We start from the raw sequence: 12,649 nt of genomic DNA, 5'->3' as shown, positions 1-12,649 counted from the left end.
GCCTCTCTCCACTGAGCCTGGGAGTGGGTTGGCTTTGAGAACACTTCTGCTAAAGAGATATATGCTTCTTCTGCTCCTTGCAGAAATGTAGTTTGGAGTTTAAAAAAAAAAAAAAAAAGTTTCAATGCTAAATACTGCACAAATATACATCCAAGTAAAATTAAAGATAGGAACATGTGACCAAAACACTTGTTTGGGACCCTCCTAAACAATACAACAAGCCTGGGCAGATTTTACAAATACAATTTTACCTGGTTGTTGTTGTTGTTTTATTTTGTTTTGTTTTCTGGATGTCTCAGAATTGTTTTTCCTTTGGGTGACTTTTCTTCAGCAACTATTTTTTCGCTGTCCAGGAGACACATGCCCCTCCATGTCCACTGCTAGGACATTATCCTTCCACAGAGGAAAACAATAAGCTGTAAGGATATCTCAACTGTTTTGTTCTTGTGGCACCAAACTGAGCTGTTAATCACAATAAATCATTTAGTTTCACAATAAAGCCATCATTCCTGTTTACCTTGGCAAGTTAACACCTTTGGTTTCTTCTAGAAATAACCCTTCAGGCTCTTTGAATGCTTAGGCAGAGGAGGGAGCTATGCTTTCCGTGTGTTCATCCCCAGAACTAGACGCCTGCATTTTTGCAAAGATTACAACAACAGGACAAAATCTCAACAAAGAGGGGCTCGCGATCTGCAGGGACACAGGAGCCCTTTATTCAGGCCCAAACTTGAAACAACAGGTATTTGTCCAGTGGCAAATGTTGCTGTTAACTTGATATAGCTGTCAGTATGGACATTGTCATTAGAACTTACTTGTGTCGGCCATTTAACAATATTTGATTAGGGCACTGTGCAAGGGAGGTTTTTATAGATCTGCTGTACAACACCAAGATAGGTATCTCACATCTCTGGGGCTTATTTCCTCAGCCCTAAAAGGCAATATTGATGCTAAGCTTCCCTCACCTCATACAAAGTATATGTACAAATAGGGTACCTATGCTACTTTTACAGGCTTTGAAGTTTGGAAAGAGAAGAAGAGAAGAACATGGGAGGGCTTTGTCATGCATAATTTGTCCTTTTGCGGCTTTCAAAGCACCCCAGTACATTTTCCCAAATGTCCAGTTTGTATAGAGCTGTCTGAAAACATTTTCAGTACAAGTGTATATCTAATGCAGGCATGGTGGTATAGTCTCCATATTTTGAATGCATATTTAAAATAGAAATGGTCTTTCGATATCTTCAAATAGCAGCAGGATGCTGTATAATTTACATTGTACCTCATGCAGGCAGGCATATAATCCAGCACCCTGAAGCGGTGCGTGCCACACACTGAGTACTGAGAAGTTACTTGTGCTTGTAGCATATTTGAGAGGCGAGGAGAGACTGGTAAACTCCCTGAGCAGCAGTGCTTTTCTTGAGACAGAGTTCATCCTCTTTTGAAGGCTTTGGAGCACATGAAGCTGAGCTAATCACAAAGAAACCCTCTAATCTCTATCATTACTTCCGTTTTCATGTTAGGCATTGTGACAGCTTTTCCCCCTTGTCATCAGGAGGAGAAAGCCGTGGTTGCTCTCTGGTGAGACCGGAGCTGCTGATGGCAGCCTGAGCTTTCCCAAGTTAGTATTCAGGTTTCATACGCAGGCTGGAAACAGAGAGATGATCTCAGAATGGTGTCTAGAAGTGACTGGCACAATGGGGGTCCAACGTTGCGTCACTCTCGGCTGATTGTCAAACAAAGGTACAGCCAGCCATTACTGAAATGTATTAATTTGAGGAGAAATACAAAAATAAACCAATGACTTAGGGCCCTAACTATTACAGCTAAAGAAATAATACAATAAATCATCAAAATGAAGAAATGTGGCATGAGGCACTGGAAACTGAGAGATATTTTGTCACTAAATTGCGGCATTAATAGTGTTTTGAAGCTTCACATTTAAATTGCCTATTTCTGACACTCAAAATGCACATTAGGAAAATGATGCTTATTTTATAGTTACTCATTAAAAAGAAGGGGATAAATAAGATGGAGTTTTAAGCTATAAATCTTTTTCATAACAAACAACCAATAAGAAAGTATGGGGAAGACAAATAAATGGATAGCGAAAGAATGATTTTTAAAATGCTTTTGTAATCTGGGGTATAAATGAGCAACTGTCTCTTCTGGTCTAGGATGAGTCATTTTTAGAAAATCTGAGTATGATCCTGAATGCTGGAGCTATTCATGTGCTATTTGGTAATGAAGAAAAACTAGAAATAATAGAAAAGGTTATTTCTTTTCTGTTGCAATAATTCAGGCATTGTGCAATTATACTATTTGTCTCTTTACACGATAGTAATTCTACGTGTATTTCCCCACCTACAGATACATCATCTTTTCTCAACTAACAAGGCATAACTTCAGATTACCTCATATAGCCTGCATGACAAATTCGAGGAAAGTATCAGAAGGAACTCACACATCACTGTGGCATTTAGTCTTGCTGGAAAGGTCTTTCATGATCACCTGTGTAACTTTCCAGCACTCGTTAATGGCTGCTCAGTAGCCTGCTGCTGATCGACTGTTTGCATAGCATCTGCATTTATCTAATCTTTATTTATTTTTTAAAGACTGCAAAGTTACAGCTCATTTGCAGTGCTTCAGGATTTGAGTATTAAACAAAAATGCAAATACAGCAGTAAGCCCTTAATGAGATGTATCCAGCTCATTTTTTCAGCATTAACTCCAATCTTTATCTTGTTTGAGCACCCCAGTATAAACTAGTCATCAGTTCCAAAACTTCATTTTATTATATGATCAGCTGCTGCCATGTGTTTTACAAATTTAAATTCTAATTTTATCCACAATAAAAATAATAACGATGTTTCAAACTGGCATTTATTGTCCAAAGGAAAAGAGCTCAACTACTGTAAGAAACCATATCTTCTTCTGCAACTTACAGAGTCAACGAGCCAAAATGCAATGATACACACTGCTGGCTTGGTGGTACTTGACTGATACTTTGCACTGACTTGAAAAGCAATGAAGTCACAACCTAAGGTGATGCTAGTGCCACTCATTTATAACCATAAAAATAGGTCTTCTTGATTAAATTTAAATGCTCCAAGTGATATTCCTATCTGAAAGGATCTGAGCATACACCAAATTTTGGCTCCTAATTTTAGTCTTCTGAAGCAAATAGTATAAAACACAGTTTTGTGTCCAAGAAGAAGGAACACAGTTCTCTCCTAATGCTGCACTATGGTCTAAATCCTCTTGCCCAGGCCACCAGCTAGCTTGTGTCCTCTGACATTACCTATGCCTCACCCAGGTGCTCTGCTTAGCTTCCAGGTGCTCCAGCAGCCCTTCCTTAGGGCCTTTGGAGCTCCCCTTCATCTTCCTCATGTTTGGGCTGGATTGCACATGATAAGGAGAAAGGATGAAAGTGAGCAAGGCTTCCTCTGTCTTCAGTAGTAGTATTTATTCTTTGTCTCTTCTCAAGACTGAACTGTATGGGAGAGAACAGCCTGCAGTTTTGGTTACCCATGAATATAACTAGTTGGAGCAGTCACGGTCACATTCCTCTGCAATGACATGGTCTGCACTAAGGACCAACAGTCTCTCCATTAGCTTTGGGAGATCAGGTCTGTCCCTGATCACATTGATGGTCCTCATTCTGCTACATTTTTCCTAGAATTAAAACTGAAAAACAAAGTTCAAAGCCAAAAAGTGTCTGAGTATTTTGTGAATGTTTCTATTGCAGCATTGATGCTCACAGCAATTTTCCATTCATATTCACTGCAAGCAAAATAAGGCTTTATAGGTTTTCCTTCCTGTTTCAAAACATGCTTATATGAGTTACTGAATTTTATGCTCAGTTTGTTTTTTATTACTAATGGGTTTCTTTGGGGAACAGAGGCCAAAACTTTGTCACTGTGACAACTTTTATAGCATCTTTGGTATCTTGTTCGGGAAAGAACAAGCTTTCGCAATATTGGGTTGTTGGTCTTAAAATACTCATGATGAAGACTTCATCAGTGTGTCATCTATAAAGCTGATAATATAATATATATTGTAACATAATTAATATAATAAATATTATAAGTAATACGATAAAGATGGTAATATAATAAAATCCTGTGGTTTTTAATCTTCTACATTTTCTCTGGATGCTGCAATGTTTCTCAATTTTCACAGTGGAAAATTTTATAAGTGGCTTGTCTTTATTGTTAGTTCATTTGCACTAAAGAATTATCAGCTTCACAAACTTCTTTGTAGCTCCCAGTGGAACTAGTGCAATTATAAAGTTGTGCCAATTTGGCTTCTTAGCAGAAGGTATCTATTGGAAGAAAACAAATCTCTACATTAGATTCCATCATGAACAAACAAATCGTTTTAATTGGCTGCGTAATGAGATGGCCTTTTGTAAAATATGTACTTGGAAAGTTCACTGTTAAAGTGGATCTCAAGTTCTGCACAGGATGCAGCAAAACTAATTGTATGAAGTACAAGACAGCTATGTTTCAGCTTTTGAAATATACATCATTATGTATTGCTTTTTAGTATCTGTTTGTATATTTTTAATAATTTAGCAGACTGAAATCCCACTATTCTGTAACATTTTGTACCTGGTTTTATTTGTTAAGAGAAAATTGCAAAGTGTTATGCTGTAGTTATAGGTCCATGTCATTTCAAAAGTATGGTATAGCTCATTGTCTCTTAAAACATAACTGATTTTAAACAGATAGCTTAGAGTTTCAAAGATATTATGTTCAGACTGATAAAATCTACTGCAACCTTTTCTTTCTGTAGATGACTCTAATAACTATATGAACTGTTGTCTTTCTGGTAGTGGAGCAGTGGAGCAGCTCTCACCTTTGGGATCCATTCCCACAATAACTTTATAACTCTTGGTAAAATTTTTCTTATTCCCCTTTTGTGCACATGCCTGCACCCATCCCATACCATTGCACACCAGAAGTAGAAGCACAAACACAGTGGTGATTTCCTTGGCTATCTCCAAGGTCACAAATGCGGGCATGTGTCAGCTTGGGGAGAGGGAAAAGTGGTTTTTAGAATATAATTAGGAGGTCCCCAAAGCCCTCCTGTCCTGTGATTCTGTTGATGAGTTAAGTGGTAAGAATCTCTTGTACAACTGAGTGCTTCAGCTGTACATTTTACAGTGATGCTGAACAAAGTAGATTGGCTTTTTGTTGAAAAACAAGTTCAATAAATCCATTCCAGAGCTCTCATAAATTTGTGTGCCTGCACAGCAGGTAGCTGTTAGTAGGGATTTTCTTGGCTTTCCCAAGCTCATAGAGGTGAGTATGTGGCAACTTTGCTGGAGCTTGATGAGAGGTCACAGAAGAAAGTTACAAGGCTCTTCATGGAATAACAGCCATTTTGTCTGTTTTCCAATGTCAAACAATTACATATTTTTGTCTTGTTAAGATTATCTTTATAATGTATAACTTTACTGTTGTTTTGTGCAGTCTTACTCCCTTAAACATAAAGCACATGCACACACTCACCCCCATTTACTACAAAGTTTTCTGTTGAGATCCCTACCAGCTAAGAAGCCAACACTGTGGTATGTAAACAGTCTCAAAAGACTACAAAATATTCTTGAGGTTAGGCTTAGACATATCTAACTAATGAATGAAAAATGGAGTTGCACTTTTAATAAAAGTACTTCCATCAAGCTTTTAGAAATATTTTCATTAAGTACCTTAAGCTATCACATTTCTCTTCTTTATAATCAACGTATCTGAAATTCTTAAACTTCTGCTTTACTATACGCTATTTTATGCTACATATTTATATGCACTTTTACTACTTAGAAGATATTATCCCTGCTTGTTTTCCTTTTTTTCTTCTAAAAGAGGTGCTGTATAACATAAAAGCAGAAAGTGGGAAAGCCGTATCTGAAAACAAGGTCTTTAAGGTGTGGTGGTTTAACACCAGTAGGTAACTAAGCACCACCATGCTGCTCTCTAACTCCCCCTCCACAATAAACAGAGGAAGAAAATCTGATGAAAAAAGGCTTGTGGGTTGAAATAAGGCACAATGGGTTTACTTGGCAAGGGGGGTTGCAGGGGTGACCTCCGTGAGAAGAATCAAGAAGCTGACCCATGTTAAATAAGAGCTAGTTTCAACTGGCTCCAAAAGGGATGCATTACTGGCCAGGGCCAAGCCAATAAGCCATGTTGTTTGCACCTCACTGAGAGCACATTTAAGAAACGGAAAAAACTGCTGTGCCACAGCAGCTGGGAGAGCAAGGACTGAGAACTTCCTAACATCAGTCCATGACACTTCCTCTCTGCTGCTCCTTCATGACCACTCTGCCCCTGCTCCACGTGGGGTCCCTCCCACGGGATGCCGTCCTTCCCGAACTGAGCCTGCGGGGGCTGCCCACAGGCAGCTGCTCTTCAAGAACTGCTCCAAGATGGCTCTGTACCACGGGGTCCATCCCCCAGGAACAAACTGCCTGTCCCCCATGGGCAGCAGCTTCCCCCAGACTCCCTGCTTTTGTGTGGGCTCCTCTCCACGGGCTGCAGCTCCAGCCCAGGGCCTGCTCCTGCGGGGGCTCTCCATGGGCCGCAGCCTCCTCCAGGCCACATCCACCTGCTCCACCGGGGGCTCCTCCACGGGCTGCAGCGTGGAGATCTGCTCCATGTGGGACCCCTGGGCTGCAGGGGGACAGCCTGCTCCACCAGGGGCCTCTGCACAGGCCGCAGGGGAACTGCTGCTCCATGCCTGGAGCACCTCCTGCCCTCCTGCACTGACCCTGGTGATGGCAGGGCTGCTTCTCTCACATTTTCTAACTGCTCTTTCTCAGCTGCTGTTACGCTGCAGTCGTCTCTTTCTTCAATACGTTTTCTACCACTGCAGGAATTGGCTTGCAAAAAAAAAAAAACACCACTATTTTCTTTTGCATTAGTTAGCATCTCTTTAGTTGAAAAGTTAAAGATTAAATGGGCCACGGTAATAAGCAACTTTTATCCCTTGCAGGTTGCTCCAGGTCAGCTGGTGGCACACCATTTGCATGGCCTGGCTGCTGTCTTTGCTATATTTGGCTGCTACATTTGGCCCATTTGTTCTGGGGAGGGAAAAATAAATAAATAAATAAAGACAGAGAGAAAGAAAAAGAAAAAAGTGTTTCCTTTGCAGTGTCTTTTAAAAGCAGTGCGTTCACTATCATTAAATCTTTCTCTTTTTTTTTTTTTTTTTTTCCAAAAATACCTGTTCCAGTGGTAAATAAATGCAATTAATATTCAGCGGACACTTGCCTTGACTTCCCTTCTCCAAGTATCCAGGGTTTGTTGCTCTCCTTTATATCTACTGCGTCTCATAGCCTTTTGCAAAGCCTCAGACAAGCTTTTTGCTTGGCAAGTGCATCCTTTCCCTTTAGTATTGGTTGGATACAGGTATGATGTTTGCATTCAGGCTGAAAGATTGTTTGAACCATACTAATATTCAGTTGCCAGATTGCTGCTGAAGCTGAGGGTGCACCCTGCCTGACACCAGCATGCTGGTGCCTGAGCCACCAGGGCACATCTTGGCCATGAAAGTTTCTAGTGCAGCAGCAGTCCTGCTGCAGCCCCAGTGCTTCTTCAGAAGAGACCGAGATCTAGAAATTGGTGTCCCAATCTGTGCTTTTTATGAAATGTCTTCTACAGGGCATTTGGATGTTTTCATGAATCAGATATCTTTGAATTATTTACAGAATGTGCTAGCTTCAAAGAACCTAATTAGGGTAGAGTAGCATGTTTTAGGACTGAAAAAAGCAAGCTATGCTCTTGTAAGTAATTACTGCTCTAATGAACAAACTCAGGAGAGTGAAATGCATAAACAGATTTGGTGCGATCAGAACACAGAACATATTTTCATGTCCAAGGACTTCATCAGTGTAATATCTATGAAATGCCACAAGTATATTGTTGCAAAAAGAATAACAGTACTAAAAGCTTTATAGTGCAATATAATCTATTCGGCAACAAAGAGGCAAGTAAATTGTTTCAGTCTGAATTAATACAAAATCAGTACTTACAAACTGACAATGGAATTCTAATATTTCCAGAGAATATTATATTTGAATTTTGTATCAAAATGAATCATATTTAGCCTCTATGCTGCTGACACACCTGTTATCTCAAATTATTTGTCTTCATTTCAGCAGTCACAAACTTTGCCATAAACCTTAAGGAGTTTCATATACCACAATTCAGTTTATAGCATCTTCAGTTGCTGTAAGAAGTGTCCTTATAAAAATCACATCCAAATATACCCTACATATTTCTGCACAATAAATTCCATATGAAATTCCCTCAGTTTTAAAGTCAATTCAAGATTCTTTGATCAAGAGTGCAGATTCAGTCTGGTAGCTTCAAGTTAAACTATGTTATTTCTGTATTTTATGTATCATCGCTGACTATAAAAATTGTAGAATAAGAACTTAACTGGAAATTCTCCAGGGAAGTGTTTGAGACAGAATACAGTATGTTCACGTGTAGCTATATTGCCTCTACTCTGGTGACAGAAAGAAAAATATGTTGTTTTTTTTTTCAGTAAACTGAATGCATATCTCTCAAAAGTCTCACAGGGAATGGCTATTTATTCCAAGCTGCCATTTTAAGATATGTTGTTGGTTTTTTTTTTGAATGCCACCAATAATAAGGATTCCAGGCAACAAATCAGATCCTGTAACGACTGTTTTACAGTTTCTGTTCTTGTTGATGTTTGATAAGATAATCTCAAACTTCTGTTGAGATGCTAAGGCTGAAATTTGGACCATTTCTGGTCATTAAAAACCCTGGTCCTAAATATATCAGGTCTGTTGGTGAGCAAAATCCCTCATCTGTGGGCAGCTGCTAACCTGCTTACTTATTATTGTTCTTAAATCCCCACAGGGTGACAGAGAAATGAAAGATGTCACTGCTCTCCCCACCTTTTTTTATCTGTGGTGTATATGATCTGTATCTCAGTCCTTCAGTTATGATTTTACTCTGCACTATTTACTAAGCACAGGTTAACAGCAGCCTACCTTGTATACTCCCAATGAAAATCAAAGCATCTTCTGTATATTGAGTATATTCTGCTATTAAACCCCAACATTATTAGTTTTTCTTTCATTTTCACAACAGAAATAGAAACATGCCAGTAAGAGAAACTCTTCAATTATCTCTCTCTCTCTTTTTTTTTTTTTTTAAGGGCAGATCTGAGCCTTCTGAATCTTGCCCTATTTTTAACAGTTTGCTACAGATAGGGAAAAAGTGGCTTGACTGCTTGCCAAATCCTCCAGATACAATTCAAACATCCCTTCCCTCTCTCTGGCTTTGTCTAGAGTAGGATTTGTAGGGAGGTTGTTTGCAAATGTTTTCTAACCCTTTCAAACCTGTGTGAAAAGTCATGCACTATTAGGGCAGATTGCCTTTAACAAATGCTTATCTGACCTATCTAAAACTTCCCAAATGTTTGTAACCATGGTCGGCCACTGGCTGGCAGCTGCTTGTTCCTGTGTTGCTGAACACATCACGTCAGTGGATTTTTCTTCCTCGGAGTGCAGCATCAGCTCGAGATACCCCTAAATGTTGTTCAATCTAAGCCAATGAATATTGCACAGGGGCAGACTGGGAGCACACACATCCACTATATATGACTCAGTCAGCTAAACTGTCTTTGTGTGATGGCTGATTAGTCTATCAGAATCCATAGTCCTCAGCGAGGGTTTTCTCTGAGACAGAACTGTAGGACTGCACACAAACCAAATATCTGAGAAGGGAATGGCCTCAAAGAACATGCAGGAACACACGTTCAGAAAAAGTGCACATGATGCCCTGTCTTGCAATGTGCATCATCCTCAGGGATTCATTTAGGCACTCTTCATACAGAGCCTGACTTTGGGTCTCCCAAAGGTCATACTCAGAGCCTGCAGGCACCCAGCTTGCAGAAACTGTAAATGTTGAGCTAAAGATCATTTTCCGTGTTTTACTGTTAGTTTCTGGTCTGTCTCTTGAAAACATCGCCTAGTTATTAAATTCTTATCACAGGTACTTGTTCCTAAACATTAGAGAATGTTTATAGTCTCCATCCACTGCTGTTGCCCTTAGGATCCCAGTATATAGAAACAGGTTTTGTGAGGACCTTGTATAAGGTTTTTCTTTCTTATGAAGAATCTTAGTGATGTGAGCAAGAAGATATTTATCACTGCCACACAGAATGCCTCCTGCCAAAGAGAAAATTGCTTGCTGACTACCAAAGCCAGAGGAACAGAGAGAGATGGATCTATGGAGGAGCGAACAAAGGGAGTGGAAGACACCAGTCCTGAGATACATGTAGTTCTTTGCTATTGTGAAAGCCACACTCATTACTTTTGGAGTCTGAACAGTTATGTAGCAGGACATTCTCTTGACCAGCATTTACCTCATTTTTAAAATACAACTTTCAATATATGTTAGAGCTCATACAATATTCATAAACAAGTGTCAGCATTGCTTCCCCTCCAACCTAGCCTTCAAGCTGCTGAAGTAGAAATTAGGTTTTGTTCTTGTTGCTGTTTTTAACTTGGCATAGTGTTTGCAAATGTTATTTGCTAGATTTTCTGAGGTGCAGAACAGTAGTTTTGCAGATTACACCTTCTCTGCAGAATGGGCCAACCAAAAGGAAGGTGGGGATATCTTTGTTTCTCTGTCAGGGATAATTGTCACTCCAACATGAAATTTTGGCTCATCTCCTGGTTTGAACAGGTGGACAGATTCTTTGAATCCCTTCTGAGAAAAAAAAAATCCTTATGTGATTCTGCCTTCTTACCTTGAATTAATTAAGAGTTTTAAAAAATGTTGGAACATAAGGCTTGAGTCACTAACTAAGGCACATGGTTAAGACTTGAAATATTACACTTTTCTGCTTTGCAAATATATCTGAAAGGTTAGCACCCAGTGAAACATGCAGACTCATCTTATGAAAACAAAATCTGAGGAGCATCCATACAGATTTTTGGCCAAATTAAGACCCGATGTTTGAGCAGGTGCAGCTTCCTCATTGTGTGGATAGAGTTTGCCATAAACTGCAGCCTAGAGTTATTGACATTAAAAAGCAGGTGGAATAAGTTTATCCTCTTTTAATTGGACTATAATATTCTCTCATTAGAAAACAAAGCAGCCACCTTGGCATCAGAGGCACAGAAATCATCATGACTTTCTGCTGCCCAGAAAGGCTAGAAAGCTGCCTCTTTTTTCTTTTCTTGTCCTTTGATCAGGTATTTGGAACAAAAAGCTCACAATATGTTACTTTCTCTCCCAGACCTGGTGATTTTTAATACATATTCTCCATAGTCTGTGAAGCCTTAGCTTTATTTCTGGAAGAAAAGAGTAGCCATTGTCCCTTGCTGACTATCCAAGCATATCTGCAGCTTGTGTTGCTGGACCCAAATTAGCTTGCCCTGAGATGCTGGGCAAATTCTTGAAATATACTCATTCTCTGAAATAAGAAACCACTGGTGAGATTTAATTTATGTAGTTTTTTTCTGTATAGATATTTATACTTTTTTTTATTTTTATTTTTATTTATTCTGATGATATCTGAAAGGCGAGAAATGGTTTCAGTGTGAAGAATGTAACTGAGACTCAGGAGATCTGTGTCCTCCTCCTCCCTTCCACCACTCATTTCTCATCTGACTTTTGAGTGAGTCATTTACATATCTTTGCATCAGTTTCCCAATGCAATAAAGGAGATTTTACTACTACTTCAGAATAATTCATTAATAGCACTATCATTATTTCCTATCTTCACCTCTATTGTTCCACTGGGAGGTAGACTGTGCCTCCACAGTAACTGGCAGGAGAAACCTGGTTAAGATCTGGTCTCTTTAAGTGTTTGTAAGTATCCAATTAGTAAAATTTGTTTGCCTAAACTCTTCTGCCACACATGTGGATGTGGCACATATTCAGGCAGTGAGACACCTCAGAAAAACAGTGATTCTCCAGCTGTCACTCATCATTTGTTTGACTCTGTTCGACTTTCAACGTCTCTTCCAGTGACAAGCAGGAAGACAAGCCCTCCTGTTTACAATGAATATAGTCTACAGACACAGACTGCGTATATTTATAGTTTCCATCCCACAACAACTGTAATGAACAACCATTTCTCCATACAGTCCTGACTTCCTACAGTGCTGTGTGCTTTCTGCTCCACATGAGGATGGAGAAAACTCAGTGTTTCTTTGGAGTCCTTCAATACCTTTCAGGTTTCAGCCTCTTTGCAATTAATGGGTGGCTTGAAAGCTTGCTAGAAAATACAATTCTTTAGCACTGCAGCAGTTCTTCATTTAGTACTTTGCAAGTGAGTTGTAAAAATTTGCCCTGGAGACAGGGAAATGCAAATATAAATTAGATGGAGCACTAATAACATAACATTATGGAACAATGCAAACCGTTTTGGACACCCCACAGAGAAGAAATCCATGCATTCCTTTCTGAATCATCTTTATGGAAATTTCTGTAAACGTGCCATTATTAAAAGAGAGTAGCAATTATTTCCTTCTTTGGTTCATCAGTTGCAGGGAGGGGGAGAATCAACAGGGGAATTAATTTTGTTTTCTTCCCTCTTCTCTTTTCTTCCTTGTGCTTGTCGAAGGGCTATCACACAACAGGAACTGACAGCTCTGAAGCCT

The 12,649-nt window shown here is 39.4% G+C and overlaps 1 long non-coding RNA gene across 1 annotated transcript in view; it reads right to left on the bottom strand.

The window, feature by feature from the left end:
- Positions 1–12,649, bottom strand: part of LOC308191637 — a 34,390-nt gene that overhangs the window by 20,970 nt on the left and 771 nt on the right. Inside the window, exon 2 of the long non-coding RNA XR_013948178.1 lies at positions 1–12,649. This exon is cut by the window's left edge and continues 20,970 nt beyond it. This is a non-coding gene — a long non-coding RNA (uncharacterized lncRNA).

The sequence above is a fragment of the Anser brachyrhynchus genome (assembly GCF_964034855.1).
Source record: "Anser brachyrhynchus genome assembly, chromosome: 1".
Classification (NCBI taxonomy): domain Eukaryota; kingdom Metazoa; phylum Chordata; class Aves; order Anseriformes; family Anatidae; genus Anser; species Anser brachyrhynchus.
Note: the sequence above shows the minus strand (reverse complement) of the source record. Positions and strands in the feature narration are given on the sequence as shown.